Genomic DNA, 26,939 nt, shown 5'->3' on the forward strand with positions numbered 1-26,939 from the left:
TTCTGCTTTAGGCCCTAGAACCAAGGCCTTCTAGGAGCAGGTTGGAGAAATTACAGAGATGAGCAGTAAAAATGCCTGCTTGAGACCAGGAAATCAGTCCTCTGCGGAAAACACAGAGGAGTAGGTTTTATTTTGCTTATACATGAATGATACAAATTCTTCCAGACTAGGAAAGCGAACCACATAAATAAAATCAGGTACCCTATTTTTATCCCCCCGTATCCGCATGAGACAAAATAGAAATGTCCTTCGGAGTGGGAGGAGATGGTATGTTCTCCAGATACTGCTCTTCAAGGGCATCTCAGAATGCTGGTTAGCAGGAGAGTTATTGCTCAGATCCACTCTCTTCCGCCGTCTGTCTTGTAGAGATGGCACTCCTGCCTGCCCCACCCACCGTGGAGATGCTATTTCCTGCTCTCCTGAGGAAATCACTGATTTTGCCTTCTCGTTCAGAGTTAGCTCCTAAACATACCAGTTGTCTCACCAAACAAACTCCTGGTACCCTTTAGGATTTCCTTCTAGAAAATTCCATGTCATTGCCAGGGCTCCAGAAATCCCCAGCTGCTCTCCAGCCTTCGCTTTCTACTGCATTAGCCAGCAGGTCAGCTTGCCTTAATTAATACCCTCTTAATTCCTTTCTATTTTCCTTCACAGCAATCCCTTTTCCATAGCGCTTTCTCCTTTTCAAGGTGATTTTACTCAAAGGGCATCCTTTGTCCATTTAAGACTCACTGTGAAGTAGATGGCAGATTTCTTGGCTTTAGCTCATAACCATAATTACATTATATTGCTAGGACCCGCTCACAAGCTTTAACTTAACCGGAGGTCGGATTTAATGGGCCCGCTCTGTCACAAGATGTTGACCTAAGGAACCCTGCACTTCAAATAGGATTTTGGTTAAGGACATGGAAGAATTTCTGATTATAGGAGTCCTTTAGCAGAAGGTATCACAGAAACTACCTCTCCAGAGATGGTAAAGACTAGAGAAGAAAGTGACTTATCTGGGTTGACTGTGCTCCCTTCTGGAAGCATAATACTATGGAAATAACTTGGGGTTTAGAATTCAATTATTTATTTACAATGGTGTAACATATCAAGACAACAAATAAATAAACAAATAACAAAGCCCACACAAGCATAGTTTATTGCAGGTGTATGCTCTGAGTAATTTTTTTTTCCTTCTTCATTGCTACTTTATGTATTTTTTGTATTTTTTTAAACTTATTTTTATTGTTGAAAGTATTACAGAGGTCTGAGTAATTTCAATTACTTAAGTCGTAGGCCTTGGTCCCCTCACAAAATGTGTATGTACTATTGAAAGATACACTTTTATTTTTTATTTTATTTTATTTTTTTGAAAGATACACTTTTAAAGAGTAGTTAATATACATGAAGATATGTCCCTATTGCTGTGTAAACAAACACCTACCTACTTAAATATAAATGAAAGGACCAAATAATTAAAAACTTCTTTAACTGGATGATAATTTAAATTTCATGGTTATGAAAATTTCTCCTCAACTCTGGAACTCAAATCTTTGCATCATCATTCACCATTGTTTAAAGCCATTTAAAAGTATTGGTATCCACTGACACTGAAAAAAAATACTTAAAGAGCAATATATCTGTCTCAAATCTCAATTTTTCTCATTCCATGTAGTTGAAAAGACCAAAACAAATGTTAGTGTTTTCTGATTATATTCTTTTGCCTTACCTGTTCAGAAAAATAATTTTGAAATTTATAAAGGATAAATGATGATTCCAGAATTGGTATGAGTTGCAATTTTTGAGGAGGCCATGCGTGTATTTATTTATTTATTTATTTATTTTCACCTGAACATATATAGTACTCTTCATTGAATCTGTCTCCCATGACATGAATAAAATACAGGGAGAGAATGCACGTGTGGTTTAGAGTCACAGCCAGAAATGAGACACCTCACAGCAGCAATGAGTTTTCAGTGTGTGAAACTGTCCTCATTATCATGAGAATAAGACCTAGACGGAGAGTAGACCCCTGAGCAGTATCCTCAGAGGTGGCTTATAGTAAGACTCTTCCGCCTCCCTCCTGTCTGGGAGCCCCACACTGACATGAGAGGAAACAAAAAGTCCTTTCTCTCTTCTCAGAATGTCTAAGAGACAAGCCTGCCTTTTGGGTTTTAGTTTCTCAAAAATCAGAATATTCTTTGGCTCTATATCATCATATGCTGTTTGAAATTCAGGGTGTTTTATTTTCATCAGTTGGTGGTAGAGGTGAAATTTGACAATCATGCAAACTATTCACACATACAACCATCTTGTTTTCATTTTATGGACCTGGTGAGTATAGGGTTGGAGCACACCAACAGCCCTTTCCTGAAACTTCAGGATTGGGATTTTCAACTGACATGTTGAGCAGTAAATCAAATGTCTAAATCATAGCTCAAAACATTTTCTCTTTAGTTTACTTCTCCTCCTGAATTTATTTCCTTTATTTGAAAAAAAAAATTTAGGCACACAGCTTCAAATGTTGGTGTCAGCATTGACTTTTTTCTTTTACAGAAACCATCCTAAAAATCCAAAAGGGAGATGACCCTGTGACATAGTGAGAATGGCTTGACTGGAGGAAAAGAGTATATCTAGGAAAGAAATGAAGCAAAATAATAAAGATATTAGAGCACTTTCAAAATCAAAGAGACTTTTCAGTTGATGCAGCAGGAAATGTGAATCAATGATTAGTTATATTAAAGGAGTGATATTATAAAATGTCATTAGGTAATTAGAACATTCATACCAGAGAAAGAGATTACAACTCAGCCAGTGTTGAAGACAGTGAACAGAGAGAAGGTGAACCCATGATGAAAATGATTATGAAAAAAATTTAGAACTTCACAACACACTCAATATGAGTTAAAGAGAGAGATAAATTAAAGATATATCTGAGTTTTTACATCTACATAGCTACATGAATGATGCCATTTATGTCATCGTCAGAGAACCAAAAAAAATGAGAAGTTTAATATTAGGTATATTGAGTTTGATATGACATTTAAACATTTGCATTACCAAAACTGCTCTTGAGAGTTATAAAGTGCACCCTTCCTGTAAAATGGATGTTTTTCAGTCTACATCTTAGAACATATCTTCTTCAAAAAAACAAGAAAGCCTACTGCATGGGAGAACATATTTGCCAATGTTATCTCCGATAAGGGTTTAATCTCCAAAATTCAAAGGGAACTCATACAACTTAACAAAAGAAAGTTAATTTTAGATTAGTCAAATTTGTTAATTATTTCTTTTGTGGCTATACATTTATGACTTCTATTTATTAATAGAAATGCATAATCCACTTACATTAATGTGGTTATTGACATAATTTAACTTTTCACCTAATTTTTGTTTTATTTTCTTTTTAATATACTTATTTCACTCTTTTTTCTAATTTGTGATGGATTAAAAAATTTCTTAGATTTCTCCCCTCAACAGCCTTTGAAACTTTTTCATCCCACTCCATAAAAAATATTCACTGAGTTGGCAAAAATACTGGATTACCCACAGATAACATCTCTGCCTTTCTTTTCCTTTTCATTACTAAAATCTAATGGAATTTCACTTTAAGAAATACTTTTCTAGTGACCTCTCTGCTGATCTCCTGACTTCACATTTGTTTTACTCCAATCCAACTTAACTATTGCTGCATGAAATGTCCCCACACACAGTTCTGGTCAGGTATCTCTCCCCACCAAATAACAAATGAACAAAAAGCAACAATAAACCTTCCAATGCTTCACCATCGCCCATTGCTTCTAAAAGAAATTTCAAATGCTGAAGCAAGTCATTCAAGAATTTCCATGAACTAATCCTGAAGTCTTGTGAAACATTTGTTACTTCTCCCAATAAGTCCTCTCCGAGAATTGCCTTATTCTTTCTTCACTCAATTCTACCCCTTCTCATATGTTCTCAGTTCACCTAAGTCACAGAGAAATGGATATCCTAAATATCTAGAAGGAACTCCTTGTTCTCAAGAATTGGAAACCAACCAGTGAAGGAGAATTACCAATTTATTCTGATACACTGAAAACTTCAGCACAGTTGTAACATGTCAAATCTGAAAACTCAAGTGAGAGGAGAGACAAAAAAATGATGACAGAAAGGAGTGAACAGAGAAAGGGTTTTACACTTTCTAAAACCTAGGGGGCCATAGGCCAATTCTAGGTTCGTTTGTGATTAACCCAATGAAGAACTCTTTAGTTATAAATAAATGTTTGCCTCCAGACAGACTGTTTTAAAAATACCCCTTTAAAAAAGCTTTGCATTTTTTCCCCAAGGACACAAGTATTGTACAGTAATAAGTGATTTCTTAAAAAAAAAAAAAAAACACACAAAGATAAAAGAACATGTCAAGGTCACTCCATAAAAAACAAACAAACAAACAAAAAAAAACACGAGAACTACAAAAATGGTTTTCACTACAGTAGTATTTAGTGGTAAGGCCTATGAAGATGAGGCTAGGAGAGAAGTCTTTTTAATTTATCAGTTACAAGCCAGTCATACTTCTTAGCTGTCCCTGTCTGATAGGAAATATTAAAATATGTTCAACAAGTGTTTAATGTTTCACAGAGACATTTTGGATTTTAAATTTAAGGCAATGTTCGGTGCAAAGAAGCTCGATGAGGAAAAGCCTGAGGCAGGGACATTCCATAGCTGGCTTCATTTCTAATAATGGCTGATACATTTAAACATTTTTAAAATGTTAAGCATTCTCTCACTTAATCCTCACACCAAAAAGGTGGTGTAGCTACTCCTATTATTTCTTTTTTTATAGATTAAGCAACTGAAGCTCATAGAAATTGTCTACTGGCCTCAGAGCACCAAGATAGCATGTTTCATGGGGAAGTGGAAGAAGGAAAACAAAGAGCAGGTTGACATTTAAAGGGACATGGAGAGAGGGATTTTGAGGAGGACAATCAGAAAGGGAACAGGAGTCACTAAATAGCAAAGTATCACAGTGATTAAGAGAGTAGGTAGGAATACTAAGAATGGCACAGTAAAATATAAATGAGTCATGGATGGTGCTTATTTTGGTGGTGGTAGGGCAGCAAAAGGCAATGTGTAGCTCACTTAAAAGAAATATTAATAAAAATTAGACACTAGGTCCATGATGAAATCTAAAAGCTACAGGATTTGCTCTAAGACTTATCTTTCTCCTCATGCTTTTCATATTTATCTTCCAGGTAGGTTCACATATATCAAAATAACATTTCCATTTTCAAAATGCATTTTTCCGACCAAGAAGATTCGTGGGAATAGAGCCTATTTACCCAGTATTGCAATAAAATAATGATAGCCCTGTAACTTTATGATATTTTTCATATATCATGATCATAAAACATCAAATTGAACACGACAGTTTTATTTGAAAATCTCTGCTTAGATACAAGTCCTTTTTTTAAAACCCTTCAATCATTTCTCCAGAAAAAAAATAACAATACGAAAAGCTGCCGGGGAGCTTATTGTTACTGGAAGCCGTATCTCTGGTACATTGTGGACACGGTGGGCTCTGCTGTCAATACATTTTTGAGTCGCGCTGTGATAAAAATCACATAAAAGCAAAGAGAGTTCCTTCTGTAAAAGAGATTTTATTGGGACCATGGCCAGATAATATTGATGCTATCTTTGAAATGTGGTTGCCAGATAAAGGTCATAAATTATTCCTTGTTCAAAAAACATGAGATCAGAACCGAAGTAGAATTTTGCAAATCTATGTCAAATTCACAGTTCTTCTAGACTTAGAGAAGTGATCCAGCTCTTATCAATATGTTTTATTCCTGGTAAATGCTCAATAATTAACTATGTAGATTTCTAAATATAATTCAATCAGTTCAACAAATAGTCATACAGCACTTCGTAATATAAGGCTCTGTGCTAGGCACTGGGGGATATCAGTGAACCCTGACTTGGAGGAGCATGCCGTTTATTGGGGGTAGTCCAGTACACAAAAATAACTTCAAGTCACTAAAGAAAGCACATTGATAGTCATATGTTCAGGGTGGGCTGAGACAAAGCAGGGGCCCTGGGAGGAAAGGCTCAATAAAGGAAAGGTGATTAGCCGAAACTGGTTTGGCTCAGTAGAGAGAGAGAGTCCGCCTGAGGACTGAAAGGTCCCAAGTTCGATTCCAGTCAAGGGCATGTACCTTGGTGTGGGCACATCCCCAGTAGGGGGTGTGCAAGAGGCAGCTGATTGATGTTTCTAACTCTCTATCCCTCTCTCTTCCTCTCTGTAAAAAATCAATAAAATATATTTAAAAAATAATAATAAAGGAAAGGTAATTAGGATAAGATTTAGTTAAACAGGCAAAATCAGAGGCAGCAAGCCAAGTCCAACATTACAGTCTTTTATAGAATCAAAGGAAATCATCTTTTTAAATCATTTTATCTCTCATGACTTGAATGGGATTTAAATAATTCATTCTTCTTATTTTTTTTTAATGTATCTTGTATTTTTTGTTTGTTTTTGTTTTTAATATATTTTATTGATTTTCTACAGAGACGAAGGGAGAGGGATAGAAAGCCAGAAACATCAATGAGAGAGAAACATCAGCCAGCTGCCTCCTGCACACCCCCTACTGGGGATGTGCCTGCAACCAGTGTACATGCCCTTGACCAGAATCAAACCTGGGACCTTTCAGTCCACAGACCGACGCTCTATCCAGTGAGTCAAACCGGTTTCGGCATAAATACTTCATTCTTATATGTCAATGTGTATATTCTTTTGTCTGCATAATTTTGATTAAATAATTTAATATTTATTAAATTTATCCTGCATTCATTCAATCCCTAGCCAGCTAAGATACTGGATAGCTTTCTGAATCATTTGGAATTTCTTATTCACTCCGTAAAATAACTGAGTTTAATTAAATCACTGTTAGAGTCCTCTTAAAACAAAAATATTGTGATATGTTGTATATACATTTGTATACATAATTTATCTGTTTTATTGTTCAAGATTAAGAATAAATAAAAATGATTTTTATAGAAATGATGACAGCTATACTAATTATGAAAATTTCAACCATTATAAAATTGTAAAGACAGAAAGGCTTTCACTAAATGGAAATAACTATAACCGTTAAACTAGCCATTATTCTATATAGATTCTTTGTTCATGTATATAGATAAATGGATGAATAGAGTTGATTTTATAAAAAAAATACATGTTAGGTTTAGTAAGACTATATTTAATAAAAGAAAAACATTTAATTTACTTTTTCATTTTAACTATATTTATTTAGCAGTTTGAATTCCTTAGTCTTATTTTTACATATCAAATTCTGATATTTACTTTGCATTTTATTCATAATTGACTAAATTATCTGAAGATCAACAGATTCGATGCTTGGCAAATCCTTTTCCTATGGATTCTCTATTCCAGAGGTAAGTATACCCACAAATGTTGACATGGACCTGATTTTATTGCCAAGTCACCTGTTCAAAGAAGGGTTTGTAGCTATATTCCTTGCATTCTTATATTGCGTTCTTACATTCTTGTTCTTACATATTGCCATGTGTCTTCTTTATTTTTCTTCTTCTATTTGCTTTTCACATTTGTTGCTATATTTTCATTCCCTTTGCCAACAATTTGGTCCAGAACCTTATTGATTTACACCGTGAAAAATGTCAAATCTGATCTCTCTAACAGATACCGCTGGCTCCAACCTCTTCTCCACCTTAACTTTTATAACTGTTGGAGGACTAATACATTTGAAATGTTCCTTTTCTTACATTGAGTCCTGTTCAATGGCTTTCAAAAGATTCCCACATCTTCTTCTTGCCTTTATAAATATCCACTTCCTCACTCACTCTGTGCAGAAGTCTGAACAGAGACTGAATCTTGCATTTTGTGCTCACTCAAACTTTGAACAACCTCTCTATATAAAAACTTTGAACAACCTCTCTATATAAAAACCTACGCGACTGTCCAATCATCCGACCATTTGACTGGTAGCTATAACGTGCCCTGACCACCAGGGGGCAGATGCTCAATGCAGGAACTGCTGAGCTGCAGTGACTTGGCAGCTGTGGTCTCAGATAACGCTCCTGAAACCAGAGAGGAGGGAACCCAATTTTGGGGTACATCACCCAAGAATCACCCTCTTGCAATCCAGGACCCCTTGGGGGAGGTTGGAGATCCAGTTTCAGCCCGATCCCCACAGTCCAGGCCAAGGGACCTCACAAACTTGTGCATGAACCTGTGCACTGGGCCTCTAGTGTTTAATAAAGGGATTACTTAATCAGCTATGGGAAGAGACTAAGAGCAACCACAAGTGAGTGTTCAGAATCCCAGGGCAGGTAACAGTGGATGCTAAAAGCACACAGACCAGGAGGGGCTAGTTTGGAGCAATTACCGCAAACTAGAGACCAAGAAGGAGAGAGCTTCCTGACAGGAGAGAGCTAAAGTTGAAGGCAAGCAGTAGACCTTGAAGAATTTCCAAGTTGGGGCTAGGAAAGGGTGATAAATTTGCTCACCTCATTCCATCCTCTTCTCTCTTTCTGATAATCTGCTCCCCACTGACTGGCCTTACCCAGAAGTCAGAGGCCATGTGTGTTCTTTATATTCATTGACTATTTGACTGAATTAAATTTCCTTGTAAACACTAGATTCTGTGAGACCTTATTCTACTTATGTAGATACTGAGTCTGGCACTGGTCCTTTCCCTATGCCATCTCCATTTATTTTTTGGCAGGGTTTTCTATTTCATTATTTTTCAAGAATTCTTTCTAGGTGTTATATATATTTTTTAACATCTTCCATGTTTGGAGTGTGTTTGGAGTGTGATTGACATTTGAATCATAATTTGGCAAACTAGAAGATTTTTTGGATAAGACACTCAAAACTTTGTAGGTATTGCTATATTATTTTCTGGAAACAAAAGTTTCATAAGGAAATTTGAGGCTTATCAGAATGAGCCTAGCCTAAGTCATTTTGACATCCCCTGAGGGTTCCCAGACTATAAGAGGGTGCAGGCCAGGCTGAGGGAACCCTTCCCCCAACCCCAGTTCATGAATGTTATGCACTGGGCATCTAGTATATAATACATGCGAATTTATTTTGAATAGACATATACAAGAGGCATCAAAATTAAAAATAATTTAGCCTGGTTCTTATTTATTAGATTGAAAGTTAGGATCATATATTTATCTGAAAGCATCATATCTCTAATGAGATCAAAATCATCTAAATGATTCTAGTTTTAATTTCATGAATGAGAAAATTGAGACTATATAATTTCCCTAAAGTTACTAGCACTCCTTAATTAAATATTTAGGATTAGAATTCAGTTCAGTAATTCTGACCTAGTATTTTCCCCATTATTCCATACTTCTTCCCATTAAAAAGTGAGACGGTTATATAATGATTAATACAAGGTCTAGTTTTGAGTAGTCAATTTGATTTTAATTATAAATTTTTCTCTCTTGCACAATTGCTATAAATATTCATTTTATTTAATAGCAATTGTGCAAAAGATAGAAATGATTTCCCTTACATCTAAACAAGGCTGACCTGATTGGATGGGTGATACTATTAAATCTCTTGCTATTTCAACACACACACACACACACACACACACACACACTCACACACACACTCACACTCACACTCACACCAGAATTTCTGGCAGTGTCCTCCATCCCCCAACCTCCAGTCTCCAAGCATCTGCTGCATAATCAAACATTTTTATCAAAGTATAGAAACTAATAACTTAGGAATTATAAAAAGCAAGCTAATTTCCTTGATAAGGATCTAAACTTATATAATATAGAATTCATTATATTATCCCTTAAATTTAAGTACTTAATTTTGCTATTGGGTACTGAAAACAAAATAATGATTTTGTCCATATGGATTACACTTCAACATGCACCCCTCATATTAGTCATTGACATAAAACAATTACTAAAGTTCCTTTTTCCTACAGTTGTCAGGTTAATGATTATATTTGCATAATATGAATTGATTCCATTTTTATATTTTTCTGTAACATAATGACTAGTATCTTATTTTTATTCAATTTGACTGCATTGGAAAAAAGCTGTTGGCATAATGTTAGATGTGACTTATTTTGCATGATAGTAGACATAAAAAGCCATACTAAAAATAATTTTTTAGATAATAATAAGAGCACGATTGAAATGGTTGAAAATGAAGGAAATTTTTCAGAACAAATTTTGAGTTAATATTGGAATGATACTAGTAATGTGAATGTGTAAGTTCATTTAAACAAACAGTGCACAATCCTATATAATAAAAGCCTAATATGTAAGTGTCCAGTTGTCCATTCAACCAATCAAAGCATAATATGCTAATGATATGCTAAGGCTGCTCAACTGCTCTCTATGACATGTACTGATCACTAGGGGGCAGATAGTCAACCAGTTGACTAGCCATTATGATCTGCACTGACCACCAGAGGGAAGATGCTCTGACAGGTTAGCGTACAGCTGGAATCCAGGTGATTAGCACTGAGTGGGACAGGCCAGACACACCTGGAGCCCTCCTGTGATCTCTCTCTTGCTGGCCAACCTCCTGTGTTCCTCCCTGGCTCCAATCATGCACTGGTGGGGTCCCTTGGCCTGGCCTGTACCCTCTTGAAATCCAGGACCTCTTGGGGGATGTTAGAGAGCCTCTTTCGGCCTAATCCTGCAGGCCAGGTCAAGGGACTGCATTGGTGCATAAATTCATGCACGGGGCTGTTATTTCTCCCTATTTCTTTTAGAGTATCATAGCACTCACCACCTTTCACTATGATTATCTGTTTTCATTTGGTCCCAAAAGAAAAGACTTTGAAATTGATGGTTTTCATAAGGCCGTTGGCTGAGGAAACAACACACACATTTATGAATATTTAACTACCACTGACATTTGAATTTTTAAGGCAATTTTATTTCCATAAATATCTTAAAGCTATTGACAGTGGATACTCATTTAAATAAAAATATTACCTATTTGTTAAGAAACGTATTACCTAACCTAGTCCATCAGACTTTTGAAAGGTTAAATAAGTTCTGTCCAGACTCAACAGGAAAAACTTTCATTTTCACCTTTTTATAAAATGAGTAAATGCCCTTTCCTTGCTTAACATATATTGTTTCATGCAGAATCCTAAAAGTATGTCTAAGTAGATAAAAATGATAGTAAGAATCCTACCAGCATGGCTGACAGATGCTCTCAATAAGAGTAAGCTGGTGAAGCAGCCTTCACTATACCTACCTGTGAGGACAGCAGTTCCCAGAGGACAGCTCACAGCCCGGTGGTCTCAGCATCACTTGGGAATAAATTAGGAATCAGAATCCTTGGGGGTGGTGCCCAGCAGCATTTCCATTAACTACTTTTCCAGGTGATTCTGATACTTCGGACCAGGATGACTTCTGGGAATATGGCCATACCATTGCTCCCAGCTTGACTAACTCCAGATAGTGTTTTTTACTAATTCTAGGCTCCTAACTTTCATTTACTCTAGAAAACATTCAATTACAAACTACTTTCCTGCCTTAGATAGTCTCCCAACCTTGGGACAGCTTTGCATTCAGAAAAGTCTTTCTGAAGGACCTGAAAGCAATCCCCTTGAAATGTAATCACTGAGGAGAGGGTCCCTGTCTCCCAGTCTCTGCAGGAGGGCTGGAGCCTAACTTCTTAAGTGCCAGTTAGCAAACACAGATGGCTTAGTCACAAGAACAAATCACTTCTCCAATGCCTTTGTATTTTTCTCCTATCCCACCCTAGTGCTAAAAAACCCTCCTGTCTCTTAGAGGAGTTGAGTTCAATCGCTGTTCCCTACTTCAGTGATCTTGAATAAAGTCTTCTTTATCTGTTTAACTCTGTCCATTTTTTTCTTTAATACTCCTCATCCTTCTTAGTTCTCTAACCTTTGGTTGATGTACTTAAAGCAGCATCTGCCTAAACCTCAAGTTCCCCATTTAAAGCCTAAGCTCAGCCTCAAATTCAGGTAGACTTGGACGCCAAGGCTCAAGGTGCAATCTGGCATAGATGAAGCATGAGTGTTTGTCCTTAAGATGCAGCTACTGTCTGTCCATTATGTACAGTATAAAAGATAAGCCTTCAGTCATGAGGGTAAATAAAAATGTGGCATACACAATATCGCATGATACACAGAGGGCTCTGAAATCAGAGGCCTGAGTTCTGTTGTTTGTTAAGGGTGTGATCCCGTTCTGTTTCCTGCACTGGTGGGGCATCAATTCAGTAGTCCACAAAATGGTAATCATATCGTCATACAATAACAATTGCCTTTCAGAGGATTACATGCATAGTCTCATTTTACCTTCAAAATAACATTATGGGACACCATCATAATTCTAATTTGATAGATTTAGAGTAATAGTTAACAGACTAGCTCAAAGCTTCTCAGCTAAAAAGTACCAGAAACAAGACACAGACTAAGCCTCCCCAATTCCATATTTGGTATACTGGAGTTGCAAAATTGGAGTTGCAAAATGCTATAATGTATATTAAATGTCTTGTATGTTATTATAGCAACATTCTAGAGATTTGTGAAACTGAAATAGAGTTGCACCAAACTAAATAATACTGAAGTTTTAAGAATAAGAGTTTCATTTACACAATGGAATACTATGCAGCTGTAAAAAAAAAAATCTTATTCTTTGGGAGAGCATAGATGGACTTGGAGATCACTAGCTAAGTGAAATGAGGCAGCCAGAGTAAGACAAATAACATATGATCTTACTTATATGTAAAATCTAATGAACGAAGTAAACCATCAAAATAGAACTAGAGGCATGGATACATGGACCAGACTGACAGATGTCAGAAGGGAGAGAAGGGGCCTGGATGAAATAAGGTAACTAGATTAAAAAGCACATATATGCATAGGCCTTGGACACAGACAACCATGTGTTGATGGTCAGAGGGAAAGAGAGTGGTGGCTAGGTGAAGGTGGGCAAAAGGGAGTAAGTGGGAGACATCTGTAATAGAGTCAATGATAAAAAATAAATAAAAACAAAGAAGAGTTTCATTCCCATTTGGATTGTCACTGGCAACACTATGAAACAGAGGAACATTAATACTAAACCTGAAAGGATGAATACGTTGAATTTTCATAAACTAAGTAGAAAAAGTCTTTCCTGCTTAGGAAGAATAGGTAACAGAGAGTTAAAGGAAAACAATACAAGGGGTATTTGTGCCGAGGGTGTACTTACTCTGTGGTGGAGCACTCATTACTGTAGCCCACAATCATTGTTTTACAGGGCAGGGGCTGAGACTCAGCAAATACTTGAAGTCGTCCCCAGGTTGATGTCATAGTGCCATAAATAATGCTAGTTACAGAAATAAAGGAGGACTGCAGAGACTGCAGACAGGGAACTTGCTTTGGAGAACACAGTTTGGAATCCACGGAGCAATAACACCAGAGTCTGCGATGAAGGTACAAAATACTGCTGACTGGGGGGAATTTAAAAGAAGTATCCAGTAGAAAAAGTCATAATGCCATTGAGCAATGGTTATTTGGAGAGGGGTGTGAAGGAGAAAGAAATCAAAGAGGAATTCCAATTATTAAACAAAGACTAGAATGGAATTTATGGAGCATTCAATAATACCTGGTGCATAACAATGACCGGAGTCAAGGCAGTAAATAATCTAATTTACTATGTAATTACCTTTTATTGCAGATAGTGAGGAGGATGTGCACATGTGTGTGAATAGAGGGGGGGGGGGAGAATAAGAGCATCAAACCAACACACCACTCTCACTGCAAGATCTGACTACAAAAGGGCCAATAGCCCCAAAATGTAGACGTTCTTTTGACCTTTCAGGTCAACAAAAATCCACTTGTGTTTTTTCCTTTCCCGGCAAGAGAATGATAGTGAATAACATAATGTAAGGACTGCCAATTGCCTACTGAGGTGCTGTTTTAGTAGTTTCCAACCAAGAGCTTGTTGAGTAATGTTACAGACATCATGATCATGTGGAAGATTAAATAATGAGGTACAAGGAGAACCCCAGAAAATGATTGATACTCAGATTATGGAGAAGCAGTTTTATTAATGCCTACATTTAAGTAGAAAGTCTAAACAAATAAATGCTGGCTTGGGGACCTATTTAGAGTTCCTTACCACTGGGAAGCTGGCAAGATCCGAGCTTTCTTTGGGAGAAGTGCTCTTACCAGCATCGAGAGTCTGGCTACACTTCAGGGAATCTCCTGGACAAAAGCCCAACACAGAAGTCAAAGTTCTCCCTGTTCTAATGCACTTGAATCAGACATCTAAGGTGTTATTCAAACCTATTCAAGGGTGATGCCTTTGCTTATTTCAAAGTTACTTTCTATCCTGTACTAATTCTAGGTATCTTAGTAAATCGATTAGGGAATATTAGAGTTATGTTTAGGATAATAATTGTATCTGAAAGAATAAAAGAAAGACTGGTGAAAAGAACATTTGTCCTCAGGACTAACCTGAACTCTAGTCTGGCTCTACCATTACTTGTGATGTAAATAAAGCACAGCCTGTATCTTGGTCTTAGTTTATGCATTCATACGATGAAGCACATGTCCTGGAAGATGGCTTTTACAATTATGCTTGTAGCCAGGTTTAAAGTTCATTAATGGGTATGGAAGCCAGAATCACTAGTTTGTATAAGTATGAAGTCACATCAACCAAAGCTCAGCATTTGCCTTTTTAAAGCAGGCTCTCTGTACAAATCCGTAGGTAGACTTTCAGTGGAAAGCATGGATATCCAAGGTGGCATTTATCATGTGACTAGATCATCTGGCTGGATTAAAAGCATGAAGTCGCCTCACTGAAGTAGGCAAGGGGAAAGGTGCTAAATTAAGTGATTGGAAATGAGTGGAGAATGTAAACTGATGGCAAAAATAACTATCCATGAGCACTAACTGATAAAGCTGTTTCTAACAAGAGTACTGTCAATAATCAGAAAGCACTATTCATGGCTACCAGGATTAAACGACTCTGCAGTAGATGGTGGAGGGTGGAAGCCAGGTTTCTTGTTGTAGGAGTAGAAGGTTACAGGTAACCAAGAGGGCTAGAATGATCATGTGATACTGGGAGAGATATAAAGACAGATAAATGGTTTCATATAGAAATATTTATCCATATGGGTATATACATAAATTAGTATACAGACATCTATTTTCTTGCTCTCTCAGCAACTTAATGTATACAATACACATTCTTCTCATGTGCATATGGAACATTTTCTAGGATAAAACATATGCTGAGCCATAAAACAAACTTCAACATGTTTAAATAAATTGAAAACACAGGAAGTATGTTCTAAGATTACCATGGAGTGAAATTAGAAATCACTACCAAAAGAACTTTTGAAAATTTTATATGACTCAGCAACTCCACCCTTAGAGATTGATTCAAGCACAATGAAAAATATGCCCATACAAAAACTTGTACATAAATGTTGATAAGTAGCATTATTCATTATAGCCAAAGAAGTAGAATCAACCCAAATACCAATCATCTGATGAATAGATAATTCAATGTAGGATTTTCATATAATAGAATATTATTCAGCAAAGTGGAGGAATGAAGTACAGATACATTCTACAACATTGGTAAACCTTGAAAACATTATGCCAAGTTAAAGGAGTAAAAAAAAAAATGTATTGTATGATTCTATTTATGTGAAATGTTCAGAATATGTAATTCAATATAATCACAAATCAGTAGCTGCCTAGGGTTGGGGGGATTGGAAGAAAATTGTGAGTGACTGTTTATAGTTATGTGATTTCTTTTTACAGTGATGAAATGTTCTAAAGTTGGTGTGGTGATGGTTGCAAAATTCTGTGAATATCTAAAACCCATTGAATTGTACACATTATATGGTTAAAATTACACATGAGTTATATCTCAACTAAAGTGGTATAAAATTTAGTAAGGAAATAGGAGTGTATATAAATTTATTATATAATTATTTATTTCTATAAATATAACATAATAAATACATTTTAAATTATGCTAATAAGTGCTTCTCAAATTTCATTGTGTATGTACTGTAGTTCATACAAAAAACAAACAGCCCAGACAGCGTGGTTTGACATATGAATGAGAAGGCCATAGTTCAATTCCTGGTCAGGGCACATGCCCTGGTTGCAAGCTTGATCCCCTGTAGGAGATGTGTAGGAGGCAATCAATTATTCTCTCTTATTACTGACTAGAGGCCCAGTGCACAGATTCATGTACCAGTGGGGTCCTTCAGCCTGGCCTGTGACCTCTCACAATCTGGGATCCCTCAGGGGATGTCAGAGAGCTGGTGCATGGATTTGGCCTGATCTCCACAGGCCAGGCCGAGGAACCCCACGGGCGCATGAATTCATGCACCAGGCCTCTAGTGTGCATATAAGATATTTGGTTAACTTTTTTCCACCCTCCTCCCTCTACCCTTTCCTCTGAAATTCATCAGTCTGTCCCATGTTTCCATGCCTGTGCATTGAGCATCTTCCCGCTGGTGGTCAGTGTGTATTATAGCTACCGGTTGAATGGTTGGTCAAAGGGTTGCTTAGGCTTTTATATATATAGATGTTTCTATCTCTCTTTCCCTTCCTCTCTGAAATCAATAAAAATACGTATATTAAAACAAACAGGATACAGGTTAGATTTGTGCATGACTCAAAAACTAGGAATGCTTTTTACATTTTTAAATAGTTGAAAAATAACAAAAAGAATACTTCATGACAAGGAAAAATTATATGAAATTCAAATTTCAGTGTCCATAAGTAAAGTTTCATTGGAATCCAGCCATGCTCATTCATTTACACAGCGTCTATGTTTGTACTACCATGGCTGAGTTGATTAGCTGTGACAAAGACTTTATGGCCCATAAAGCCTAAAATATTTACTATGGGGCCTTTTGCAAGAAAAACATTGCTAATTTCCCAATCATGGCAAGTATCCCAGAGCAGGGAAATATATAGCTAAGTATAGTTGTGGATGTCCGAACTAAAGCAAATGCAGTGAAGATGAAAAGTAGACATCAGATTCAAATTAAATAGAATAATAAGATAATTACTCATTGATTTTTATTCACTCATTCTGAAGTCACTGAATCATCTGAATATCTCTGACCTTGAAGATTTTGCTAAAACACTGTGATTACAGTTGTCCACACTAAGCAGCATTTAGAATCTGTTTAGGTAACTATAGTGTGGACTCCAGTTGAAGTCACTACACATTCCACTCAGTTTAGGAAATGTGGGCATAATGAGCATGATACCCTAGTTTCTCAACAGATTAGCAGATATGCTCTTAAAAAGCCTTTAAATTACATAAAATATCATACAAAAGTAGGACAATTTTAATAAAATACACTTTTTGCTAAGGGGTGATGATACCCAAAACATTTGAAAGTATTGTTTTATTCTTCTTCTTCTCCTCCTCCTCCTCCTTCTCCTCCTTCTCTTTTTCCTCTTCCTCTCCTCCTCCTCCTCCTCTTCCTTCTCTTCCTCCTTCTTCTTGGTTTGTTTAGATTGCTTAATCTAATATAATTTTAAGTGCTTAATTTTCAATAACTAATTCACTTCATAACTTTAATTCTTTTTTTTTAAATATATATTTTTTTATTGGTTTTGTACAGAGAGAGGAAGGGAGAGAGATAGAGAGCTAGAAACATCGATGAGAGAGAGTCATCGATCAGCTGCCTCTTGCACACCCCCTACCGGGGATATGCCCGCAACCAAGGTACATGCCCTTGACTGGAATCGAACCCGGGACCTCTCAGTCCCCAAGCCGACGCTCTATCCATTGAGCCAAACCGGTTTCGGCCATAACTTTAATTCTTATGCAGAATTGTCCAACCTGATTAAAATAGTAACAAAATCACAAAATTAATGTGTTTCTCAAACACAAAATGAACACAAAACATCTCATACATTCCAGGATAAGAAAGACACTTCATAAGACCGACAGGTATGGATGAAATTTCTTGTAATATATTGAGTAATTAAACTTCTGTACCTGTGTATTTGTGAAATCATCTATCCACTATCTCAATTGCTGAAAAACTGAGATGGAAGTTAGGGAGACATTTAGGACTGTAAATTTTTGAATGGGTAATAACTTGATATCAAAATTCCAAGTCAATATTTAGCCCTTAGATCATCTACACCTGATGCATTTGCAGACTACGTTCATTCATTTTCTATAGGCCACGTGACTATAATCATCATTGTAAGGAAAAGAGATTCTTGGAGTCAGCATGGATGCTGACAAAGCACTATTTTCTTGGCTCAGTTACAAAACACAGAAGCAAAACAAACAAAACCAATGAGATGGGGGGAAATCACGTGGTAGTGAAAAAGTTTCTTTGGTGGCAGATCAATATTTATAGCATCTGAAAACAACAACATTAAAGTGAAAATATTTTTAACCACCAAATAAAGCATTTGTTTTGAAATCAAAATAGAAAAGCATGGATAAACCCAATAGATCATTCCTATGACATGTATTACACTAAACCAATTTTAGAGTTTAAATTTAGACTTGTTTATTTGAATGATAAACTAGGCAATTCATTATTTTTCAAGTAAAATATATATTACATGCCTGTTGTTTCATTTTCTAAAAATAATTGCTTCAGGACCACTCATGGACCATAAATGTGAATATAAATATTCCAATCAAATACTTCAATTTATCATATCTTTGTCTCATTCCTTATCCACATTTCATAAAATAATTCTTCTAGATCGAGATGGTGGATCCCTGAGTACTGCTTCTATTGTTCACCCTGTGTCATCCGTGGAGGAAAAAGAATTTAATTGAATTAATACTCAGGGTTGTACGTGCACCTGTGTTATGAAACTAATTCTTTATATAATAGTGCCATGTTTGTGTTTCTGCCATTGTCAATAGACCAGGCCTTATTATAAATTCAGAAAAAGTAACATCTGAATCCACAGCATGTTGTACAATGCCTAGAATATAAAACTTTCAAATATGACGTGAACTTTGTAAAACTTTATGAGCACTCTGAGACATACAAGATGTAGTCCCTGCCTTCAATCTGTACATTTGCAAGTCTCTTGTAAACTCTGGGGTAGAAATCTAAATCATGTTTGGGATTCCAAAGCTACAGGAAAGTAAGAATTGAGTTCTGGTGAAAATTAATCTGTGGTCTAAAGAGTTTAGAAATACATACATCTGTTTGAGAACTTTATAATTCAGGTTAGCATGCTTGAAAACTCTGAGAAGTTCAACAATGAAGAAACACCCCTTCAGTAGTAAGACTTTCCCAAACTTATTTGATCATAGTTTGAGAGACAGACAGGGGAGGAGTGCTGATGTGGGAGACTATTATTATCTAGGAAACTAGTCTTGCACAAGATGTTTGTTGATTATTTCCTCCTGGAAACTGCTGACATAAAGTAAAGTTAGGCTAAATAAGAGTGAAAAGATTCGTGTCCATATATTTCTCACTTTCAAGTTATTTCTCCATTGACTTCTTTGAGTTTGCTCCCTTTGTCTCTTTTTAGACATGTGTTTATTTTTTTTCAAAGCCATTCTATTTTTGTTCCATCTGAGCTGTAGCAGCAACAAAGAGTATTAAAAATAGCTTTTATCTTTTGCAGCTCATGCCTAGATCCCTCATTTATTCTGCATGTCACTGGCTTTGTGGTAATGTCATCCTTAAATGGCTCAAAAACAAAGAGAAACAAGACAAATAATTGACCAACCAATGACAAGAAAGGAGGTTATCTGGTGACTATCAGAAAACATGGAAGCTGACAGGCTGCTGGATTTATTATTAGGTTCATCTTAGATTCAGAAAGAAAAAAAAAAATCACATTTCTCACTCCTTTCATATGCATTAGAACAGTTATCTGACCACAGATATATGAACATATCTCTTTAGATAAACATATGTACACAGCACCCCTCCTTTGCATTCATGCGTCTATGGTTTAAAAGAAGTCTGGGAAATGACTAACACAATACATGATTAACCATGCTGGATAAGATCATTTCATGGAAAAATATTTGTCACATCTTCTGTGTGTTAATGTTATAGTGAAAACCGGTAAGCACTTGGGAAAGAAAAAAAAGGAACTCTAGCATCCTCTTAACCTTAACAAGAGCATCTCATGTGTGAAAAGACAAACGGAAGTTATTAAAGAGTCACCATTAATCACTTTAATAATTTCCTACCGTGTCATCCTGTTAACTGAGTAGAGCATCTAATCAGTCTGAGATTACGGACAGAAGACAAAGATGAGTGTTGGGCTGAATGGCCCTGCCTACTAAGTCAAAGACTCACATGGATGACCTGTGTCTTCCACAAAAATGGGGAATTCCACTTCACAGATGGGGCGAGAACACACTGCACAAGTATCTGTGGCCTTCGTCTTTCCTGCCAGCAAGGTCCATGACCTGATTTAGAAATAAAAATCTCTCCCCCAAAATTTATATTCTTAATATTTTGAGATTAAAAAATGTAGGATACATTTAAAATAATAAAATCTTAAGAGCTTAAACCCCTTTCTTTTAGACAAAACCAAAAAATATTTTCTGCTATGATTTTTTCAGTACAAATGAACAGAAATGAATACATATATTGTTCAAGTATAAAACATTTAAATTAAAATAGGCACCAAATTTAGTAAGGAGCTTCATCGTTGTATTTTAATTATAGTTATAAACATAAAAATGGATTTCAAAGTTAAATTCAACACTAATGTACTATTTTACCTTACATCTTTAATATAGTCAGATATTAGTTATGTACAATAATGAAAATAAGGTTGAAATTTATCTTACATTTACCTCCAGTAATACAGATTCATTATTCGTACGATAAAAGGCACCGAATATGACACACAGCTAAAGGAATTGGGACAGTTGGGATCCATACACCAGGCTTGTTTTCTTTTAAGATACAACCATTTGTAAGGGATAGTAATCACAGAAACCATTGGCTTAGACAAAAGTCTGTTTCCTAGATGGAGGCTTAGTGACAGAAGATTGGGGACTTATCAAAGATGATACCCCTTCTTAATAGTATAGGAGGACTTCAGTTTCATAACCATTATATTACAGTTCTCCTTTTCTCCCAACTATCCAAATAAGCTCTTCCTTGCTGGTTTAAGGAGCGAAGTCCAAGGAGGAGACTATAGCAGGCTTGGCTTGGACTAAATGCCCACACTAGAATAAAACAGTATTCCCAAGACTGAGACACCCTGATTGACAAGGCTCCAGGACCATGTCTGTGTCTGTGTTCATGGGGGTGAGGTTGGGGAAATTCCCATAAAGAGGTAATGTTTGTGGTTTGTTTCTTTGAAGGATTGAATGCCATTTTTATTATGAGAATGATGATGGCTTGAGTTACAACTCATTTCTTGTTCTCTTCCCAGAGTTTCTTAGCAGAACCAGAACCTATCCTGGTATTGTAATCATTGAGAATAACAGAGATAATGCTTTTTAAGTTAAAAAATATATATATATGAGAGAGAGAGAGAGAGAGAGAGAGAGAGAGAGAGAGAGAGAGAGAGAGAGAGAAGGGAAAAGAGGAAGTGAATGAGGTGAATGGGAGGCAGGACTACATAAACAGAAAGAAAAACATCTAATATCTATAACTAGAGGCCCGATGCATGAAATTTGTGCAGGGTCCCTAGGCATGGCCAGCAATAAGGGCTGATCTGGGTCTCCTTCCTTTGTTGTAATGCTGCTCCCTAGTGGTCAGCACACATCATAGCGAGCAATCAAACTCCTAGTGTCCATTCAAACTCCTGAGAGGACACTCTGCATATTAGCCTTTTAAATATATATTTAGATAATAAAAGTGTAATATGCTAATTAGACTGGACACCCTTCTTATGACCTACCCCATGAAGCCAGAGCTGCAAGGAAAGCCAAGGTCCCAGGTGCCAGAGGGAAGTCAGTGCTGGCAGCTAGGGAAAGGAACGCCTACTCTTACATGAATTTTATGCATTGGGCCTCTAGTCCATTATAAGCAGCATTACTGTTATCATCCAGCTTACCTCAAATATCTGCCTCAGCACAACCCATCTGATACCCTGTTCTACATCCAACCATAGCAGCCCAGCATATTTCTCAGGTTTACCTAGCATTCTGGTATGTGTTATTACAGGTACAGTAATTTTAGTCTACTGGATGCTTAATTGGAATGGTAATTAAACAAACCATATTTGAGAAGAACTTTAGTCAAACAGCTATGGATTCATTGGTGTATTAAGGTACTTATATTGTGCAATTAACAAAGCAGATTGCTTAATATTTTGTAGGATAATAATATTAAATGTAGGATGAGATTGGTCTGTGGGAACCATTAATGGTATCAACAAATGAAAAACCTTAATATGCCAATGCTACCGTGTGCCTTACCCACCAATGTTTGAACTTACTGTGCTATAAAATAATAATAAGTCGGAAAAATGACAATCCCTTAGTGAGTTTCTGCATAAAGAAAATAAAGTTGAAGCAAGGTTTTGTGAACTTTGGAAACCTCTTGCTCCTTGTATTACCTGACTCCTTCAACATTTACCCTTAGTTCCTGGGCAAGTAGTTTCTTACATCTTTATTCCCAAACAAAATTAAGGTTGAAAGAAAAAGAATTGCAAAGAAACATTCACACAATCACAATATTATAGGTCTATACCTTGATCGTGATTTAATACAATGCCTTTAAATTAAAAAAGACTGCAATCATGCGTGAGAGCAATATGACAAGATTTAAACAGCAGATGATATGGGAGAAAGATGGTTCAAGGTCATGAAGAGTTATACAATTGGAAATAGATAATGTTATATATAATAACAGGAGGTAGAAGTTATGGAGGAAGTATTTTTTTAAATATATTTTATTGATTTTTTTAGAGAGGAAAGGAGAGGGATAAAGAATTAGAAATATTGATCAGCTGCCTCCTGCACACCCCCAAGGTGCATGCCCTTGACCAGAATCAAACCTGGCACTCTTCAGTCTGCAGGCCGATACTCTATTCACTGAGCCAAACTGGTTAGGGTAGGAGGTAATTTTAATGTAAAAGAGTGACACACATGGAGCCATCTGTTTGCTTAAAATCATCTCTCTTCAAAATCCGTTTCCTCTGCTCACAAGTTTTCTTTTTTTTTTTTTTTTTTTTTTTGTAAATAAGATAATGTCACTAGAATTACTCATGTTCTTTCTAATCTCACCCACTTAACTGCATCTATGAGTTAGTAACTTTTATAATTGTGTTCAAATACAAAATAAAGAGAAGATAAGAAAAGCAAATTAAGACTAAAATAATTTTTAATCACTAAAATAATACCTCAAGTTAGAATTAGTTTTTAAATATGATCTCCTAAAATGACTGACCAAATTGATCACTTTAAATGTTTGAACTTACTGTGATCCTTCCTCTTTTTTTTTTTTTTTTTTTTTTTTTTTTTTACCAGTTTATAGTAGATTCATAACACTTTTTGTTTGCTGCCATTAAACATAACTTCAAACATGCTAGTGCCTTACATTGTGGTAGTTTACAGTTCTATAGATAGTTTTGGATAGAATGCAAATTAATGACATTTATCTTAACAATTTTCATTTAGAAAACCATAAAATATTTTAAAAATAATTGGCTCAGTGTCTGGTATTTAAATATAATGAACTAAACCATAAACAATAGGTGGCATTTTTGCTTTAAAAGCAATTATTAAGTAAGTTAATGTAAAAGCAGTAGTCTGCATTCACAAAAGTAAAATTAATGTATGATCAGTGAGACTTAAGGTATCCTGTCAACTGATTGAAGGTATTTTCATAATTTAAGGGTGGCTATTACCTAACAGCCATGGTGTACGATTCTAATAGCACCTAAAAGAAATATACAAGTAATAAAGAATTAAACAGACAATACCCAGCAGCTCCAATTCAGTGTAATAAATTTACATTTTATTGCTTTCTGTGCTTAACAAGAATTCTGGGATTCATTTGTTTCCAAGAATTATCAAATTTTAGTCAAAACGATTCTAAAATAATAATAAGCTCGTGAAACACAAATTAGAGTATTAATCTCCTAGGAGGGTAATCGCAGGGGGAATTCACACTGAACCGCCGTTTGTCCATTAGACTTGTGTGCTGCAACACTGATTTAATAAAATTACCATTCAGATAGAGACATTCAATCAAGTTGAACATTACTAGCAAAAAATTTGCTTCTGCTGCTGCTGTGGGGGCTATTTCTGTTCTGAAGACTGGAAATAATGACAGCATTTTCCATCCATTGACTATGGCATAAACACACAGCACCCTGAGATTCTCAACAGCGGCATAATTGCAATTTGGTTGTGTGCACTCAAGAAGAAAATTCTGTGAGGACTGTTTTATTTAACTATAAGCATTCATATTTTATTTAAATATGAGTTTACATACTAAGTGAACAATTTGTTTGGGAATGAATTGTTGGAGGGAAGGAAAATTAAAATATGCCTTCACCAAGCGTTTCTATGTGAACATGTTAAACCATGTATAATAGTTTTGGTCTCTATTATGTAATGTCTTATTCAAAGTCTTCAACTTTTTATTGGTGGAAAACTGGGGAAAACATTTAAATAGTTCTCTGTGGAACCTCAAAAGCCCTAGATCACAAGATTTATAAATAATCTTGAAAATTTCTCTTGGTGACACTTGTATCTTTTTTTTATTTATTAATGTTTTTATATATTTTCAAGAGAGGAAGGGAAAGGAAGAAATAGAAATATCACTGATGATAAAGAATCACTTATTAGCTGCCTCCTTTAAGTCCCCTGATGGGGATTGAGCCCACCACCCAGACATGTGTCCTGACTAGGAATTGAACTTTGATCTCCTGGTTCATGGGTCAACACTCCACCACTGAGCAACACTGGCTGGGCAACACTTGTGTCTTGATGGCTTATTAGGTTTAACCCATCATATAGTGATATTTCATATATTAAACATATGTAAAAAAGATGTTATTTTAAGAAAAAAAGGATACTTCTTTTTGAATGAACTGAAAAGAATATGCACTTTCAACTATCAATATATAAATACATTTTAAACTTGAACAGTATTCATTATATGCTTTTTCAGTTTTGATATTCATTAACTGCAAAATGCTTACTAAAGGGCCTAATAAAGTTCCTTGCTCAAGATACAGAAATATAAGAGCACACATTAAAATAAGCAAAAAAACAGAGACTAGAGTCAGATGAATATGAGTCACATGTTCCAATATTAAACTACTTGTAGACTATCCTCTCTTTGTGTTAATTTCATGAAAAATTATGTTAGTGAGGAAAGAGTTGGTATATTTGTTTTAAGCAATGTGGTGTCATCCACTTGCTTATGGTTAGTTAGAATGGGTTCAGACAATTTCAAAGTAAGACTTAGAGATTTAAACTTAATAGATCTTTTTGTCATCACATATTTAAAAAAAGACTATTTTGGGGGTGCACCTACTCATCTAGCTACTTAGATGAAATGATAGTCCTCTGTAGGAAACTTACCTCACATAGACTGGTGACTATCACCTAGATTGGTAATTAGCTTAATATTTGATAAAGAAACCTATTGTATTATAATTTTCCATTGTGAATCCATGTGGAGAATATGATTAAAGATGCTATATTCACCACCAACAAAGAATACAAAAGGATAATATAAAATGTGCCAACTACTACCATTTTTCAGCCACATTAATTTTTGTTGTTTGTGTTTTTATGCTGCAAGCTGAAACATAAATTCCCTTGTTTCAGATACACCCAAATATCTCAAAATTTCCTAGCAATGCGTATCTCACTCTAGAGTCCATTAGATATAAGTATTACCTCTATTCATACTGAGATGCATATGTGAATATTTTACCCTTTGTTTGCTAATCATAATTTAAAACCTATTTCTAGAATTTCCAATAACAAGTACACATTTCTTCAGGCACAAGTTACAGTGAAAAATGTAAATAGTAGTTATTCAAGTTTTATTAAATGGTATTCATAACCACATCTTTGCTTCTCAAAAAAGATTATTTGACGTTATAGAGAATGTCCGTTTCTAAAATACTAGTTTTCTAGGTTAAGAATTTTGGCAGACATTATTTCACAAAGTCTGCCACAATAATGTTCTCCCATCCCATATATTGTGCAATGTGACCTTGCTTTCCCCTCCACCATTAAGGGGAGGAGCTGATGTGTCCATCTCCTGGGAACTTGGCAGACCCTCTGGCTGCTCTGACCAACAGCATGTGGGGGAATGAAGGGGTCTTAGTCCTACTACAACCATTAACTGGACTGAGAACTGCTCCTGATTTTTGAAAGCCATCTGGCATCTGTAACAGTGTGTCTGGGCTAGAAAAACCAAGTGGTAAGGAGCCTCAGCCATGGAGGTTGAGCCTGAATGAGGAGAGGGCAAGGAACCCAGGAGTCATGAGGAACCAGATCTGTGAGTGAGGAAACCAGCAAGTGGAAACCTCCAACCTCAGTCACTCCTGGTGATATCCCACACATCAGGGACAAGCTACCCAGCAAGTCCATTCCAACCTTGGCAGAATTTGAATTAAAAAATGTCATTATCATGCATGAAACTCATAAATAGTTCCATGTGGGTTAATTTTCCAAGGCACATGGCCTAGCAGCTATATGTGTCTTTTCTAGTTGCCATAAAGGTAGTCCTACCCTAGGCTTAAAGGAGTTTGCTAGGGTAAGATAGGGTATTGGGAATTTCTTATTAGCCAATATGTAGGAAAAAAGGCATAAATTTAAAAAAAAAAATGAATCATTATCTGATAGCCAAAATAATTAATTCTACATTCTTATATATAATCTATCTATAGCCATATACTTGGAGTTTATTTCTAAACATTTTTGTGGTTCAACATATTAAATGCTCTTAGAAAAATAAGAGAATTAAAATAGATACTGAATATAAATTCTTTTCCCCAAAGGCCACAGGCAGT

At 35.9% G+C, this 26,939-nt stretch overlaps 1 protein-coding gene and 1 long non-coding RNA gene across 2 annotated transcripts in view; both read right to left on the minus strand.

The window, feature by feature from the left end:
* The window catches only part of DOK6 (docking protein 6), a 234,342-nt gene that overhangs the window by 164,806 nt on the left and 42,597 nt on the right, over positions 1–26,939 (minus strand). The window lies entirely within an intron of this gene.
* On the minus strand, positions 6,595–26,058 carry LOC118707849. The gene is made up of 3 exons (XR_004984405.1): positions 26,048–26,058; positions 7,950–7,953; positions 6,595–6,748 (listed from the first exon to the last, which is right to left on the minus strand). It is a non-coding gene; the product is annotated as an uncharacterized LOC118707849 (long non-coding RNA).

The sequence above is a fragment of the Pipistrellus kuhlii genome, unplaced genomic scaffold, assembly GCF_014108245.1.
Source record: "Pipistrellus kuhlii isolate mPipKuh1 unplaced genomic scaffold, mPipKuh1.p scaffold_m20_p_6, whole genome shotgun sequence".
In the NCBI taxonomy this organism is placed as follows: domain Eukaryota; kingdom Metazoa; phylum Chordata; class Mammalia; order Chiroptera; family Vespertilionidae; genus Pipistrellus; species Pipistrellus kuhlii.